Source organism: Grampus griseus (assembly GCF_964374135.1).
Source record: "Grampus griseus genome assembly, chromosome: 1".
NCBI classification, from domain to species: Eukaryota; Metazoa; Chordata; class Mammalia; order Artiodactyla; family Delphinidae; genus Grampus; species Grampus griseus.
The window spans coordinates 11,237,328-11,254,380 of record NC_139017.1 but is presented as its reverse complement, the minus strand read 5'-3'; the positions used below and the strand labels follow the sequence as shown (position 1 = coordinate 11,254,380).

The following is a 17,053-nucleotide window of genomic DNA, read 5'->3' as shown; positions in this document are numbered from 1 at the left end:
GTCTTGCCTCCAATTTTATAGTAGAAATTGAGGTCATTAGGGAGAAAATCCTTTATATTCCTTATCTCCATTTCTTGAGTTGTCTGCCAAAGCTCCCATGCGCCCCTTCTGCCCCCCTACCTCAGGGAAGGTAGTGATGTCCTTCTACTTTAACTCCCTGTCCCATCTTCAAGTCCTTTGTTCCATCAATGACTCCCTTTATCTTGCATTTTCAATCGTGCTTTCTCTGCCATTCATTAGTTTCCCAGTTCTTTAGAAAGTCACTTTGAAAAAAAATCACATTGAACTATTGTCATTTTCCAAATATAGTGCATATTTCTTCATATATCTATATGCCTTTCTCCATCTCATTCCCCTGCCTGATAGCCCTCTTCCTTACCTTTGCCTGTTTAAATCACATTCTTCCTGTAATATTTTGACCTTTCCTTCTCCTTCTCAGTAAAATCTATACCGGTTTCAGTGGACAGAATCATTCAGCCCTGTGACATTCTGGGTACGATTGATTGATATCTCTATTTGTTACTTGTGTTATAACATAGTTTATCTGTTACATGTCGGTCTCCCTCCTAGACTGAAGGCAGAGTTCATGTGTAAGCATAATCAGTCCTCAAAAGACCAGCATTTAAATGCTCAATATATATTTGACACAATGAATGAAAACACTATTCAAAGAAAGAAAGCAAAGAAAATACGCCTTTCCTCTTTCTTTATATTGGTAAAAAAAAATTGGACAAGGGAAAGTTTGCTCAAACTGATTCTGGATCTTAAAGCTAGACTTGTTGGATGATAAAATAAATATAGTAATACCTGTCTCTGCATCTCTTTCTAAGAATCTTTCTTCATTTTTAGCTGAGCTCTCATTCCCATTCTAATTTTATTTACCTTTATCTAATGTTTTCAAGTACCTTTGGATACGTAATGAGAATGTTAACTCCATGGTCTGATTGTTTCATTTCTATAAAGACCTCACCTTAAGCTCAATATCTTGATTTGTTCCAATCTGCCCTTCACTTGCTTAGAGGAATGAGGCTGGAAAAAAACAATTTATTATTTCAAGTGTTTTTTATCCCATCAAGGTTTTTAAAAAATAAGTGCTTATATATTGTCACCAACTGTCCATGCAACCCTATCTTCCAACCTGCTTCTCAAGGTAATGCACCCATGGACTGAAGGTTCTCCTTGTGTCTTGTGATAAATGTGGGAGTAGAGAAAATAATTTTAATTATTATAATCTCCTCCTTCCATCTTTATTCTCCTGTGTAAAAGAATAAAGATAAAGAATATATCAGGATTAAATCTTTTGCAGATATGCTTCACCCAAATTGACCCTTGAATTATGAAACTGGACCACGTTCTGACTGGTTCCTCTTCCCTAAAATGATTACATCAGACATAGAGTCTTATATTTCCTTGTATTGTTCACTCATTTGATTAGGTGAAAAGTTTTAATTAATTTATCTCATTGAATGAGTAAAAGCTTATTAACAGGAAGAAATAAAACATTCTTTTGGTGAGCATATAATAATAATAATAAAATGATTATTAATTTGCTTTCTTGTTATGGCTCCCTTCTTGCCCTTACTTTTTCTGGCTGGATAATTGCAGTCAGAACTTTAGGACATTCCTTGCCTGTGGCTGGCTCAAATATGACACCTCCATCTAAACCCACCTTTTAAGACCTACACCCATTCATCTGGCTTCACACCCTCTTCCTGAAGCAAGGAGCACCACAGATTCCCTTACTCTTCTTTTCCTCTCTTCATGGTTCTGTCTTTCTCTGACACATCTTTTTCCCTCCACTGTCCTCATCATGGGTTTTAATACTATATCATCCTATGCATTCCACTGTCATAATTCCTATCCCAAGATAGCTTTTCCTTTTTTTTTTAAACTTCTCTCCTTCCCCTACCAGAGAATTAAGTACATCTTTGATAAACACTGTATTATATTTATCTTTGTATACTGATACCTGGCACTGGGCCTACCACTTAGAAGGTGTCCTAAAAATTAATTAATAACTGAAAAAGTAAAGATGTTTAGAAAATAGAAGAAATAATAGAAATCCCATAGATCATTGTTGAAATCTTGCTCTTTGTGCTATTCCTGTGTATTTATGTCTTTATTGCCAAATTAAAGTTGAGTTTATAACAAATTATCCTTTAAGATAAAAGATAAATGTTTAGAAAAATAATGAACTATCTTAGTTTTTCCATGATTAATTGGGACCAAGGCTAGACTTCTTACTTAGACAACATGACCCTACCATCCTTTGGGTGAAAATATTGAAGAATAGGGTTAGGTCAGCAGACACAGAATAAATCAAAGCTAATCTCCACCATAAACTCAATAAACGATGACAAGTATCAGAGGTGGAAGGAAGTGATTACCTTTATATTTATTACCCTCAACTTGAACAAAACAACCATGATTTGAGTTAAGCTGAAAAAAACAAAACCTTTTAAAATACCTTTCGCTTATATTCTCAACACTCTTCAATTAACTATTTATAAATCATATATAAAACAAAATTCCAAGGGAGAAATATTTGAAAAAAATAAAGTGTAAATCTCAAGAATCTTATATATCTAAATAAAAATTAGACTTCTGTATATTTGAAAATCTTACAAAATGGTAGAATCAAGTTTGTGTAAAGAATGGTATCTTATATGTTAAAATTAGACAAAGGGTCTCAATTAAGAAACAATCAAATCTTTTCAGTGCCACTGGTTTTACATTTTAACTGATGAAACAAATTAGGATATCATTTGCTCATCATTTTTCATGAATTGTTTTTTCATTATCTTTGGAAACGTTATGATGTCAAAAAACGTCCTTAATGCATTTTTATTTGAAAATAATTATGCCACATATTTTCACCTGAAGTTGATATAACCATAAATATTTAAACACAGTTGATTTCCATGCTGATACGAAAACTTCATACCATTTGGAAAAATTGTTGCTTGCCATAGCATTTAGTAGATTTTGTTTTTAAAACGTATGTTGTTTTTCATGTTACATGCAGAAAAAATATAAGGCTTACAATGATTAGGTGGATATTTTCTGAAATTAGTAAAAGGATGTTTTTAAAAACTAACTATATATATATATGTATATATATATAAATCAAATACTCTTTAAATCAAATATACCAATAGATTTCATATAATACATCTAGAAACTGCAGAATTTGAAATTTCAAGCAAATACAGTAGTTGATCCTGAAAATTTTCTCTGTACCTTACCCAGTTCTGGGGATGATGGGGGTGAGAGAAAGTCCTGAAAGGTTGGGCACTTGAGAAGAAAATCAGTCCTCTGTCCCTAAATATAGTCCATGAAAAATGGCAAGGTCCAGCCTCTTTGCTCCCAGCTTTGCCTGGGAACAAAATACAAGTCGGTACCCAATGTTTAAGCAGATACGCCTAAGAGTGATCCACAGGGATTAGAGATAGAGAGCACCTGTTTCTCATTCATGCTATAACGACATGGATGTGACTAAGTAAGCAGACAGATCTGAAGAAAGAGAAGTGGCTTTCTAATGGCTGAGAAAGGGGAATATCAGAGAGTGAATTTTATCAACTAAGGGCAGTGGTGAAGATATTTCAGTGGATGTCAGGATGAATAAATGATGATCCCAATGACCAGAAATAGTCCTCCCCAACATCTACCACCAGGTGCCATGTCAATCTTCCCAACCAATTTCAAAGAAAGGAAAGAGGAACCCTGGATGGATCAAGCTTAAATTTCTGCTATCCCGACAAATGAAAACTCATGTTGAAATGTAAATCTTCTGATAAAAATAAAGTTACATTCCTCTTACTTCTGCAATTGTGTGATTGTTAGCTGTGTAATCATCATTATCATCATCACCATGTCCAGAGTGCTCATTTTGCTTCAAGCAGTAATAACTTGCTTCACATTAATCATCTCATTTAATCTGATGAACTCCTTTAAAGAGTAGGTGACGTAACTCACATCTTTTTACATATACGAAGATCAGAATTAAGTAACTTGACCAAATCATACTTTAAGGATCCAAGATCTTTACTAGGATTGTAATAATTAGTTCTAGGTATGTAGATCAGCTACCTATAGAAGTACTTAGATACATAGATAGACTGCCATATGATAAAGACATCTCTTTTATATATAAGTCCTAGTCAGTGAGAATTTAATGATGAGAAAAGCTTTTTCCACCACAAATTTTTACCTAAAGTTGGATTTTTTTTATTATTGTCACTACCATCATTTTTCTGTTTAGCAAAAAAACTGGATAGAAAACAGAAAGGATATTAAGTCCCTTTGTTTTCATAGTCTCAAAGAATGTTGGGTATCAAAATGATGACTTGATTTTAAAATGCAGTTGACATGTTTAGTGATCAGATGGGAGCAATGGAGATGCTCATTAAGAACCATAACATTTACAAAAGGAGAAAAAAAAACACTTCTAACTTTTGCAGTCTTCTCTTGAGGAATGCAGCATGTTGTAGTAATTTAATTTTCTTTTAATCTGATGAAATTTACCCAACTGAGCGAATAAGATAATAATAAATGATTTAATATTTAACAGATAACAAAATTGCATGTACTTCAGAGAAATGCTTAAAAGAATATGGAAAGTTTACACAAGAATTTTTTTCTAATCTGCATTATAACTAGTTACTTAACTGTTCTTTGTGGTTGAATATTATAGCTCATGTCACTGAGATTACACAAAAAAGCAAGACAAACATGACAAGCAAGGCAGAATCATGAGACAGCTGCATAAGTACTGCAAATGAAAGCCTTCAGTTACCTGTAAGAAATTTGAAGAGAAAATCCCTCTGCAGCTTCACAGCTTGAGTGCGTAAAAGTACTGAGTGATAAATTCTTAGGTTTTTTGGAAAAAATATCGACAGTTTTACAACCTGAACTCTAAATAAATAAATGAATAAAGCATGCTTAAAGGAAGGCAAATATACCATAGGAAGAGCATGCTTCTGGCATTAAAGATAGGAACTCTTGAAAATAAATATATACAAATGACTGTTTCATGACCATTCGTTGGTTAAGAGCAAGTGAAATTGTTTTCAGCTTGTTTCACAATGCAAAAAGTGGAAGGAACATGTGGAAAAAATGCTACATGTAGTCAAACCATGTTTTTTATTATAATCCAAGCTACTAACTTCGTCTGGTAAGCAGCAAGGAAAAAAGATCACTTTCTATGTTCTACAGTTATAAAATTTGAGTGATGTCTCAAAACTAGGAGGCAGAAAGAGAAAGAAAACTTAAAAAGAGGGGTGAAACATGAATAGGGTGAAAAGTAATATGGCAGTTTCCAAAATTATGTTCTATTCTAATTTTTGGAGATTGAGATCACACACACCTGTCTCCAATACATAATGAAGCTATATTCCACAGCCAATAACTTCACCACAAGCCACTGAACATAAACATTTTCCCTAATAAATAGCTGAATGTTATCGGTAATAAAAAAGAAACTATTTTGGGGAAAATCTTAGCTTTGATAAATCACTGAAAAGTATAGTATTTCGTTCTGTTTCCAGAATATGACGACAAATATTGCTCTTGAAACATTTGCCAAAGTTTGATAAGTGTTCCTTTTGATTAATTTTGGGGAAAAAAAAAACTTGTTTAAATTGTTTCATCAATAATTTTTACTGTTGCTAATTATCAAATATTTCTAAAATATCATTTATATTTTAAATAATAATCAATGTTCATATAATTAGCTATATAAAAATACTTTGTAACCACAAAGCAATTATTATCTTGATGATATTTGTTGTCATAAGTTTCGTGATAAATTACCTCTAACTGAACTAGAAGAGATGCAAGGGAGCATGAAAAAATAGCGATATCGATGGCTTTTGAAAAACTTCAGTATCTTGCAAGCATTAGGTTAGCCAGAGAGAATAAGATTCAAAAACATGGGGACCTTAATAAACAAAAATCTGATAACGAACTGTGTTTAGAGGATGAAAACAAAAAGTGATAACATCAATATATTTCTGATTTTTTTCAATGTGCTTGAATTTTAAAATAAGATTAAAAATTAAATAAAAGGAGTATCAGCAGAACAAATACAAGAAAGTCATAAATAACTAGCATGTGAAATACCGATACCCAGAGAGAAACTTATGTCAAATACTGAAGGGAATAAAAATATATTTTAAAGTCATTTTGAGTGATAAAGAGATAGATATTGCTTCAGACAGCAAAATTCTTCATTTGCTCCCAACTTCCTTGAAAAATAATATTGGAACGAAGTATTTGTTGGTTTTAGAGGGAATAAAGTTTACAAAAGGAAAATTATGGTGAGCAAGGATTTAAATAGCTACTTTAAATTCCAGATCTGGAATATTACTGCCCTCACTGCTGATAAATGGGCTGACAGAATGATAAAACTACATTGAGAAATAATGTACCAAAAAGGGTTAAGAAGAAACTTACACTGACTTTTAAAGGTTGGGGAAGTGGTATGAAGTAGATATTTAAACTTCATGCTGAAAACTTTGATACCAAGTCCATGCAAACATTTAATCAGAATTGTAAACTAATAGTTTGGGTGTAAGAAAGGAGCATTCCCTAGGTGCTGATGTAAAGACTAGGCCACTGAAGAAAGTTATCCTCAGGCTTCCCTGGTGGCGCACTGGTTGAGAGCTCGCCTGCCAATGCAGGGGACACGGGTTCGTGTCCCGGTCCGGGAAGATCCCACATGCCACGGAGCGGCTGGACCCGTGAGCCATGGCCGCTGAGCCTGTGTGCCCGGAGCCTGTGCTCTGCAACGGGAGAGGCCACAACAGTGAGAGGCCCACGTAACGAAAAAAAAAAGAAAGTTATCCTCAGTTATCTGATAATACTCAAGTAACTAGGTAAGCATCTATTCAGAAGCCAGTTTTATAACATGCCCGTGTAACCACAGACCCAAATATGTTAGTCCCTTTGCTGAGTCCCTTTGTTATTGTGTTTATTACTTGTCCTGCCCATGTCCAAAATTATTTTTATTGTATCTCATTTGTACTATTAAAATTGATCCTATTATTACAAAATTTTTAAAAATATATAAACTAAACTATTTTATAAAAACTCAACCCTGTTTGAGTTCTCTGAGGTCAACTCATTAAAAATAATGAACTCTTCTTCAACTTCACTAATCATCAGGGAAATTCAAATCAAAACCACAATGAGATATCACCTCACACTTGTTAGGATAGCTTTTATCAAAAAGACAAGAGATAACAAATGTTGGTGAGGATGGAGAGAAAAAGGACCCCTTATACACTGTTGGTGGGAAAGTAAATTGGTGCAGCCACTACGGAAAACAGTTTGGTGGTTCCTCAAAAAATTGAAAATTGGACTACCATACACATTATCCAGCAACCCCACTCCTGGCTACATATCTGAAGGAACTGAAATCAGTATCTCAAAGTGACATCTGCATTCCCATGTTCCTTGAGCCATTATTCACAACAGTCAAGACATGGAAACAACCTAAGTATCTGTCAACAGATGAATGGATAAAGAAGTAATGGTATATATATATACAATGCGATACGGCTACGAGAAATAAGGAAATCAAGTCATTTATGACAACATGAACCCAATCTTGAAATCATTTTGTTAAATGAGATAAGTCAGACAGAGAAAGACAAATACTGCATGATGTCACTTATACGTGGAATCTAAAAAATCTTAACCTGTAAAAACAGTGAGCAGAATGTTATTGGGGCTAGAGGCTGAAGGGGAATTGGGGAGATGTTGTTTAAGAGTATAAACTTACAACTAATAGCTAAATAAGTTCTGGAGATCTAATGCACAACATAGTGAGTATAGTCAACAATATTATATTATAAACTTCAAAATTGCTAAGAGATTTAATCTTAACTGTTCTCAACACAAAATAAATGATAACTATATGACATTAAAAAAGTGTTAACTTACGCTATTGTAGTTATCATGTTGCAAAATACAAATGTATCAAACCAACACATAATTAACCTTAAATTTACACAAAGTTATATGTCAATTATATCTCAATGAAAAATGAAAAAAGAAATGAGTTTTTGATTGAATGATGTACAATTTCATGGACTTTTTTTTTACCTATACATTGCAACCACTTGAAACCATCTTAATTTAGCTATGAAACTTAATTTATCTAGATTTATGAACTAAAGTGAGTGTGGTAGGACAATAGTTTACTGAGGATTGTTCATCATGCTTTTAAGAAGTCCAATATTTATTCAGTGTATAGTGAAGTCTGTTCAACACTCACACACACACACACACACACACACACAAAATGTTCTGTTACACCTGGACACACCCACAGACATCCAGAGGTGACCATGTGACTGATTTCTGCCATCTATTGCAAGCATATATGATATGTGGTTTCTTTCAGGCCTGGTCTATGAAAATCCACCATCTGAACTTCAACATGCTCTTTTCCTCTTCCAGCTAATTAAAATGGGGTTAACCCCTAGGGCAAACACAGAAACCACATATTAAAGCGCAGATTACCCAATTCTATTATATGAGCAAGAAATAAATCCATTTATATTTGAATCATGAACTCTTGTATCTATTTGTTGCAGTAGTGAGCTTACCAACACAAAATTTAGCAATATCACCAAGTTGCTTCCATTATGTAGACATGTTGATAACTTAAATTCCCATAATTCTAAGGAAAATTCTTTTGTTATCAGAGCATCACTAGTATTTTCTTGATTTGGTTGTGATTACTAGTTGTCTGTTTTTTTTGTTTTGGTTTGGTTTTTTTGCGGTACGCGGGCCTCTCACTGCTGTGGCCTCTCCCGTTGCGGAGCACAGGCTCTGGATGCGCAGGCTCAGTGGCCATGGCTCACAGGCCCAGCCGCTCCGCGGCATGTGGGATCTTCCCAGACTGGGGCACGAACCCATGTCCCCTGCATCAGCAGGCAGACTCTCAACCACTGCGCCACCAGGGAAGCCCGTGTTCCTTTTGATAACAAATTTCTTCTAATTATCAATATTTTGTTTGGTTAACTTGATAATTCATAATAAAACATATCTACATCAACACTGTTTTGAACTATTCCAATAACCAGATATAAAGTATATAACATTTCTGTTTTCATATTAAATATTGATAAAATGAGTATATATTTCAAAGAAGAAATACATGAATGCATATATGTGTATGTGTCTGTGTGAAATTGCACAATGCCATCTGTTCTTTATCTCTTAGTTCTTTCACTACAGGAAGGTGGGAATAAGTATGACAGATGAGTGCCAAAGGCAAAACTGCCCTAACTAAAGGGTCCATCATCAAGAAAACTTGAAGGTCACTGCCAAAGAACTCATATTTGGCTGAACTGGCATACTGTATGTTAACCGACTACTAATTATTCTTATTTCATATTGATCACTGCATCTGTCCATTCTGACCACCTCCCCCAGTGTGCTCAACATGTGAATTTAAATCTACCTGCTCTCCTTTACCAGCTTGTTTTCATCAGTGGAAAGAGTAGCCAAGCTTGAACTTGTAGCTATCAGAATTCAGTAATGTCTTCTGGTAGAATGCCACCAGGAAGACAGGCCTTCTAGAAACAATAGACCCCTTCTATTTTTTTGCCCTGTTTACATCTTTCACATTTCCTTTTTGGCAATCCCTGAGTGACTGGAAATAAAGTCACATTGCTGCATGTATCAAAGACAAGACATACTTTCACAGTGATTTAGTTAGTCTACTATGATTTCTCCAAGGGCAGTTCATAACAATGAACCAGATGATTCCTTTTTAATACACTTTCTCTGGAAAAAAAACATAAGAAAAACACAATAGAATATATGCTTCTTAATTTATCAAGACATTTAATTAAGGCTCTTGTCAATCCGGATGTGTTTCATTGTGAGGGGTTCTTCAGTGATTTGCTCCACTTTTCCTGTTCATCCGTCCATATACGTACACATTCATTATGTTAAACAAAATCTACTTCAGACCTTTTCTGCACATAAAACTGTGTAAAAATTTTGGATGCAAAGATGAAAAAATCTGTTCTTATCCTTAACATATTTTAAGTATATTTATTGATAATTATAATATCAATTATTACCAAACAATAGTTGTTACCAAATGTTATTGCCAACATTTCTGGATGCTTATTATGAGCCTGACGCCATGCTAACTGATTTGCATAAAGGATCTCATTTAACTCTTACAATAGCTAAGGTAGATTTTCTTTCCCTATGATATTTCAATGAGAAAACCAAAGTACAAAAAAAGTTAAAACTAACCCTAAATACACAGGCTATTATGTGGTGAACCTATGATTCAAGAACATGTCATTTTCTGAAGCCTTTCTCCTAAAGTAAATGCATGCTCAATATAGGTACGGTGATCCAATTTGTTAATGACCCTAAGCTTAATGGACAGCTGTGCAGCAGGTGGTCAAATCTTCAATTTTTAAGCTATCAAAAGAGTGACAGAGTCAAAATAAAGATAAAGTTAATAGGATGAATGTAGCATATGCACATTTTAGTAGAGTTGAACCAAATATTCATTTCTAATGATCAAATTATAGCACTGCATTTTGAGGCAAATTTTTTAAAATATTTACTCTTCTGTTTATGAAATGCTTGTAGTGTTGAAAATGAATTTAAAGTTATACCTTTAAGATTATTTTCTAATGTAGGAATTACCTTAATCACATCCATAGCAATTGAGCATCAATGTCTACTTAAGACGTTTCTGTGGAAAAGATCAATTCCTCATAACGGAACCCAATCTATACAGTGTGATCTTTCTGAAATCTATCCCACTGCTTTCTAACTTCAACTCATTGATCCCAGTTCTGTCCTCTGAGGAACACATAATTAATTTACTTACAGATTCTACTTGACAGCCTTCAAATACTTATAGATCTCCATAATGATCCCAATGAGTTTCTCATTTCCAGAGTAACTCCTTAGTTTAGATACATTGTATTACAATAAGCACAATATTATAGGGGAACACCTTTCCTCCCCACCCCACATGTGCATACATAAGAACACTAAGGTCTTTAACTAAACGAATAATAAAAATGGAAATTAAAACAATTTAAATTCTAGAAACTTCAGGTTAGGTCCATATAAGGTCACTCTACAAATAGGGTGGAGTGGCTGTTAAGTAACTTGATTCTGTCCTCTGGTTTCACTTTTCCTTCAAATTTCTTGTTTTCAAAGGCTCCTGGCTGAGTTGTTTTTAAGAGTTGGATGCTTCTCCATTTAAACCCATAGTCAAAAATATATAAAACATTTTTTTTTGGTTTCCCCTATCACAGTTGAGAGAAAATCTGTATCTTTTCAAGTTTTCTTTTTGAAAAGATATGCCATTGTGAAAGTTTCTATTTCCATTATAGTTTGTTAGTTTATTGTATTTTATATATGGGGTTTTTTTTGAATAGAGCCAGAGTGTATTTCCTCTTATTTACTGGAGACGCATGACTCTTCTACCCTTGAATAAGGTCAGATTCTACCCACTACATGTATTATAGAAAGGAAAATGCTCTGAAAATTGATCATGGTCTTTTCTGTATTTTATGTTTGAGCAAAATTGATCTCTAAGGTAAATTAAACTGTATTTCATTTAGGTGGTGGCCCTTAAATATGAAGTGATACTTGATCTCATATGGGCAGGTTCAAACTGGAAATTTCTTAATGTAGGAATGTGTGAAAAAGAAGTAATAGTCTCTGCAGAAAGAAGGAAGCATCAGAAACAAAAGAGAAATGCCTCTTGGAAGAGACTTCCTATGTTAGGTACGGCCCGTGGGCTTGATGAATTTTGAGATTTTATTGATATAACCAGTTCGAAGATATTTCCTCTTTTATATTCTAATTCCTCCCTAAGACTTCTTCTTTCGACTCTGTAGAGTCTCCAGGAAAACTTAGTTAACTATAGTTATCATTTAGTATTAGGGAAAGAAGAGACAATGGGGTGAAAGATTTGGGCAAAGTGGAGCAGAAAGACCTGGATCAAGATTAGAAGGTCATGATAAGATAGCTAGAAGATTAATAGAATTAATAGAATGGGCTGAACACCCACAACCAACACCACTAAACACATACCTTACGACATTTCATCAATCACATAAAAGATGGAGGCTAAAGTTACTGTGCTTTACTATTTCCCTCAAAGGATGAGTAATTCCAGAAAAAAGAGGACTTTTAGGTCCCTAAGTTACAAATATAGGCTAGTATCTTTACCTTATAAGGCATTTATTATATACTAAAACAATTAATTAAAAATTACCTAACATGTTAGTTTTTAAGTAATATATGTTTATATATTGAGTGGTTTGAACCACAGATTGCTAAAGAAGACATTTCAGGTTGGATGGATATTTAGCATGAGATGATATAAATGTGCTTCGTGTGTTCTGAAGCTTGCATAAAATCTTACTCCCCCAAAATGTTAGGAACTTCCAAAGAATATGTGACTCATTTACACTTTAGTATAAATCTGAATTGAAATAACCAAGTATTTTCAAACTAAACTCAAGGTAGTCTCAGGAAAATAATTTCAACAGATAAAAAATATAATATCACTGGGGAATCTTCTTTATAAACCAGATTTAAAAATCCTTCTGGAGCCAGAGAGCCTAAACTTGTCTAGTTCATCTGTATCATGTTCTTCAACAATTAAAGGTTTTCCCCTTTGGTATTTCAGTAGCAAACTCTAGGAATAGTGGGAGTGGAAACCTTCCTTTCCTCTCAGATGTGATATCTGGTCAGTCACAGAACTACTTGGTGATCTCCAGGAAACCAAGGACTATATAATGAAGTAAGCCCATCACTGTGGGAAGTCTGGCATTTTAGAATCCAGCCGTGTGATATATATTACGGCAAGTGGCTTAATTTCTGCTTCCCAAAATAACCACACAATGGTGACCATTGAGATTCCATCAAGCTACAGTATTCACTGATTCTATGATTATTTTCCCTTGTTCTTTGAATTGAAACTTCTGCAACTTCAGTTGTACACAAATGAGTAGGAGTTTAGTGAACACTCTATCTGCAGTTATAGCCATGGGTTACTTGGTAGGACCATCTATGTTATACTGAGATCCTTTTGATGCTCTGAAGGGGCTTCAAGCAAGGATTACACATCTACCTTCTTTAAGCAATAAACTTAGAATCGTTACTCTGTTTTTGTTTACTCATTTATTATAAACTATATTATGGGTTGGATACTTGCATAGATTCTGGAAGAAAACCACATAGATCAACATCAACACCAAGGGAATTAAAATATCAGAAGGAAAAATCTAAAGCTAAAGCTACTATATTGTCATGAAAGTGACTATTCTCCACTCAAGAAAATGTAAATCTTATCAAGGCCTATGTGTTTTTAATGAGAATGTTAAGATAAATATTACTGTGTATGTTATTTACAAAGGGAACTTACTTTGTAGAAAGATGGGTTCCTGAAAATATGAGTGTAAATTAAAGCTGGTGTACACAAAATCACGTAACAAACTCTAATAAAATGTGCTTTTTCTACAGCACATTCACAAAGTGAATAATAAATAATATTCCACTAAATTGAAAAATATTCTCCTTTCTTTCCCTCCCTCCATTCCTCCCTCCCTTCATTCTTTCCTTTCTTCCTTTTTCTTTCTCTCTCTCACTCCTTACCTCAATCTTTCATTTTTTTGTAAATGTTTTTACCTAGAAAAATATCCACGAAGAGCATGATGAATATTTGATGAAATAACAGAATTTCATGAATGTCAGAGAAAGCAGGAGTTACATATAATATTAAATTATACTAATAATAACAGCAGGCATCTTTGAAGGAGAGAAAGATCTAAGTGAGAAGTCAGCCTCTGTGGACCATATGTTTAATGCTGAAGATGCTAGGCCTATGGGTAGATTTCTAGATAATCAAAAGAAGCTAAGAGTCCCTCTGTTGCCCATGCCCACTCTTATTCTAGAAAAAAGAATTGAACTAAACTGAGTAGTACCCTCCAATTCCCTATGCCTGTCAACTTGCTAGTTTTTGTTGCCTTCTTTTGACTTTCGATTTGGACACAGACTTGGACCCTATCAAAGGCCATGCTCAAACTTGTTTTAGTATGTGTTTTTAATTATGATAGTATCTACTTCTGGTCATAATTCCACATGAAATAGATTCTTCCACATGAAAATAAATTTTTTTTGCCTAATTTTGACTTCATTTCCTCAGTTCTGCATTGATTATTCTAAGTGGAACCACTCCGTTTTGTCCATATAATAAGCCCTTCATCCAAGAATTTGAAGGTAACAAACTCTGAGAAACTTGGTCTGACGTCCAGGGGAAACTATTTTAAAATTTAAGTTTGCAATATTAGTGATTTGAGCAATTTGAGACAGCATCCAAGAAGCCAAAAAACTTTACAAAATAGTAGGAGCAACTTCTCTTCTGCTGTGGTATCTGAGGTTAGTCAAAAACGAGAAAGAATAGAATGCCTAAGGCTAGCTCTAGAGGTAATGTGTTGTGTTGTTTAGTTTTCAAGAGTTAAAGATTACTAGAGGGAATGCAGCAACATGGACGGACCTAGAGAATATTATACTTAGTGAAGTAAGTGAGACCAAGAAAGACAAATAGTATATGATATCACTTCTATGTGGAATTTAAAAATAATGAATCTATATACAAAACAGAAACAGACTCACAGACATAGAAAACAAATTTATGGTTACCAAGGGAAGAAGGAAGGAGGGAGGGACAAATTAGCAGTGTGGAATTAACAGATATGAACTACTCTACATAAAACAGAGAAGCAACGCGATTTACTGTATAGTACAGGGAATTATATTCAATATCTTGTAATAACCTATAAAGGAATATGATCAGAAAAAAAGAACTGAATCACTTTGCTGTACACTTGAAACTAAAACAATATTGTAAATCAACTATACTTCCAGAAAACTTTTTTTTTTTAATTAAAAAAAGATTACTAGAAGAAGTTAAGGATTTTATATCTTGGATATTGAGAGAAATGTAAATTTTCTGTATGCTGACTGTACAACTGAGGAGGCAAACTTGAAATATATGGAATGTTAAGGTTGACTTGTCCTTTCAGCTCTCAAATTCCGAAGAGGGAGTAAGGTACTGATACCAGCACTGCTACTGGTTGCGACATTGTGCACATGTATCTTATTAACATATTTTCAGGACTAGAATATATGGAAAAAACAAAAGATGCACAGCAAAACATAAGAGATGTGTAATTGAAATAAGCTGAGCAAACTGTAAACACTTCCTTGTTTTTATCTATCAGTCTGCAGTACATTTGCAGTAGTGTTATCTTTTCTCGGGGAGCTGTGTCTTACCTCTACTCTCTTATAGATATTATTCAAGAACTGTGGAAATAATAACAGTTCCTCAATTTTTAATGCAATATAATGTAATTTAGACTTCGAAACAGTTAGTGAGGAGCTTTAACTAAGAAGGGCTTTGTAGAGCAACCTCCATTTCACAAAGGCTAAAGGATAGTTGGCAATATATTCTGGCCTACAAAAGGGAATGGTTCCGTGTATAGTTTCAAGGTGTGACAGTTGATTAAAGCAAGCACACATTAAGGAGGCATGCCAATTTTTTCCCATCTATTTTCGTCCTATGAGGCAGAGTATAGGTGATCCTGAATGAAAAGAAAAATGAAGCTCATTCTTCAGCCTTCAGTATTTAAACTAAGCAGCATGCCTATAATCTTGAAAGAACGCTCAGCAACAAACCAATTTGTCTCACCCTCCTTAGGACAGCGGCCTTTCAAAAACTTCACAAAAATGGTTAATCTGCTTTGTCCCTGTTGCTCTCAAAGCTTCACAGAGCACTTTGTGAAGCACAGCTGCACTGCAGATAGCCCTACAGTGTCATTAAAATGGAAAGTATCTCTGGAAAACGATTGTAATCCTAGACTGGAAAAATAAAAAAATTGAATTCTTCCCTTTTCTATCTGGTAGAACCCCTGATAACATGGAGGACTCTTAACATAACTTTCAATAATATTTGTACAACTTGCACTAGAATCACAGCTCGATTCATTGTGCTCATGACCTTGGAGAAAATAAGAAGGTTGCTCGGGAATCTACTCTAAAGTGTAACAGAGAGTCAGAAAAAGAAATGGATACTGTGAAAGGAGTCAAATGCAAATCTGTGAGGAGAGGCTCTTCTTCCGCCACTCCGACAGCAGAAATGATGGAAATATTTCTTGTGTGATGACTCCTTTCAGAGCTGTTCATCCAGTGTTAGATATTCATGTTGATCCTGTCTGATTGCCTATCTACCAAACTCCTCCCTATACTTTAGAAAAAATATGAAAATCAACCAAATCCTTTCTCTAATAATATAATTCAGTTGGGCCTTTGTTCATCAGCTCATAGGTGCACTTTGATTTCTTCATTTCTTGTCTTCAGAAGTGAGTATTTTTTACTTAGCTGAGGTACATTTTAGATCAATACCTAAAATATACTACCTGGATATTTTGTGTGTGTGTGTGTGTGTGTGTGTGTGTGTGTGTGTGTGTGTGTGAGAATTATAACTTAGGATAGCAAAAGACATCGAGTTATTCTTCTGTGGAAAGGTACATCTTTCAAACTAGACTTCTATGTCCATTGGTCCATCTTATTACATGAGTGTCTAATGACAAAAATCTAGTAAAATTTGACTGGCTGGACTTAGTAGCCATTACTGAGTATCAGAAAAAGAGAAGTAGAAATGGCTATCTTTATAATCACATTTAAAAGTGACTCATTGTATTATTTTATATATCAATTCTGTATACTGTGCGAAAATCAAAGATAAAATCTTTAGATAAGAAAACGTTTCATTCAACTTATTATGGGAGTCCCGGCTGACCTCTGAGTTAAGTTGCATGTATTCTGATAGCAGACAGGGAGAGGACTTACTGACTTGAAAAGTTTATTAATAAAGGATTGGGAAAGTGGAGGACATTCCTCAGGAGACATATGCCCAACCACATGAGGTGTTAGGGAGTCTTTCTCTGCTGTCCACCCAAGAGCCAAGGTTCTCCATTCCACAGTC

General features: G+C 34.4%; 1 protein-coding gene across 3 annotated transcripts in view; it reads right to left on the bottom strand.

Moving 5' to 3' along the window:
* The window catches only part of BRINP3 (BMP/retinoic acid inducible neural specific 3), a gene marked incomplete at both ends in the record, with an annotated part of 396,299 nt that overhangs the window by 259,964 nt on the left and 119,282 nt on the right, over nt 1–17,053 (bottom strand). The window lies entirely within an intron of this gene.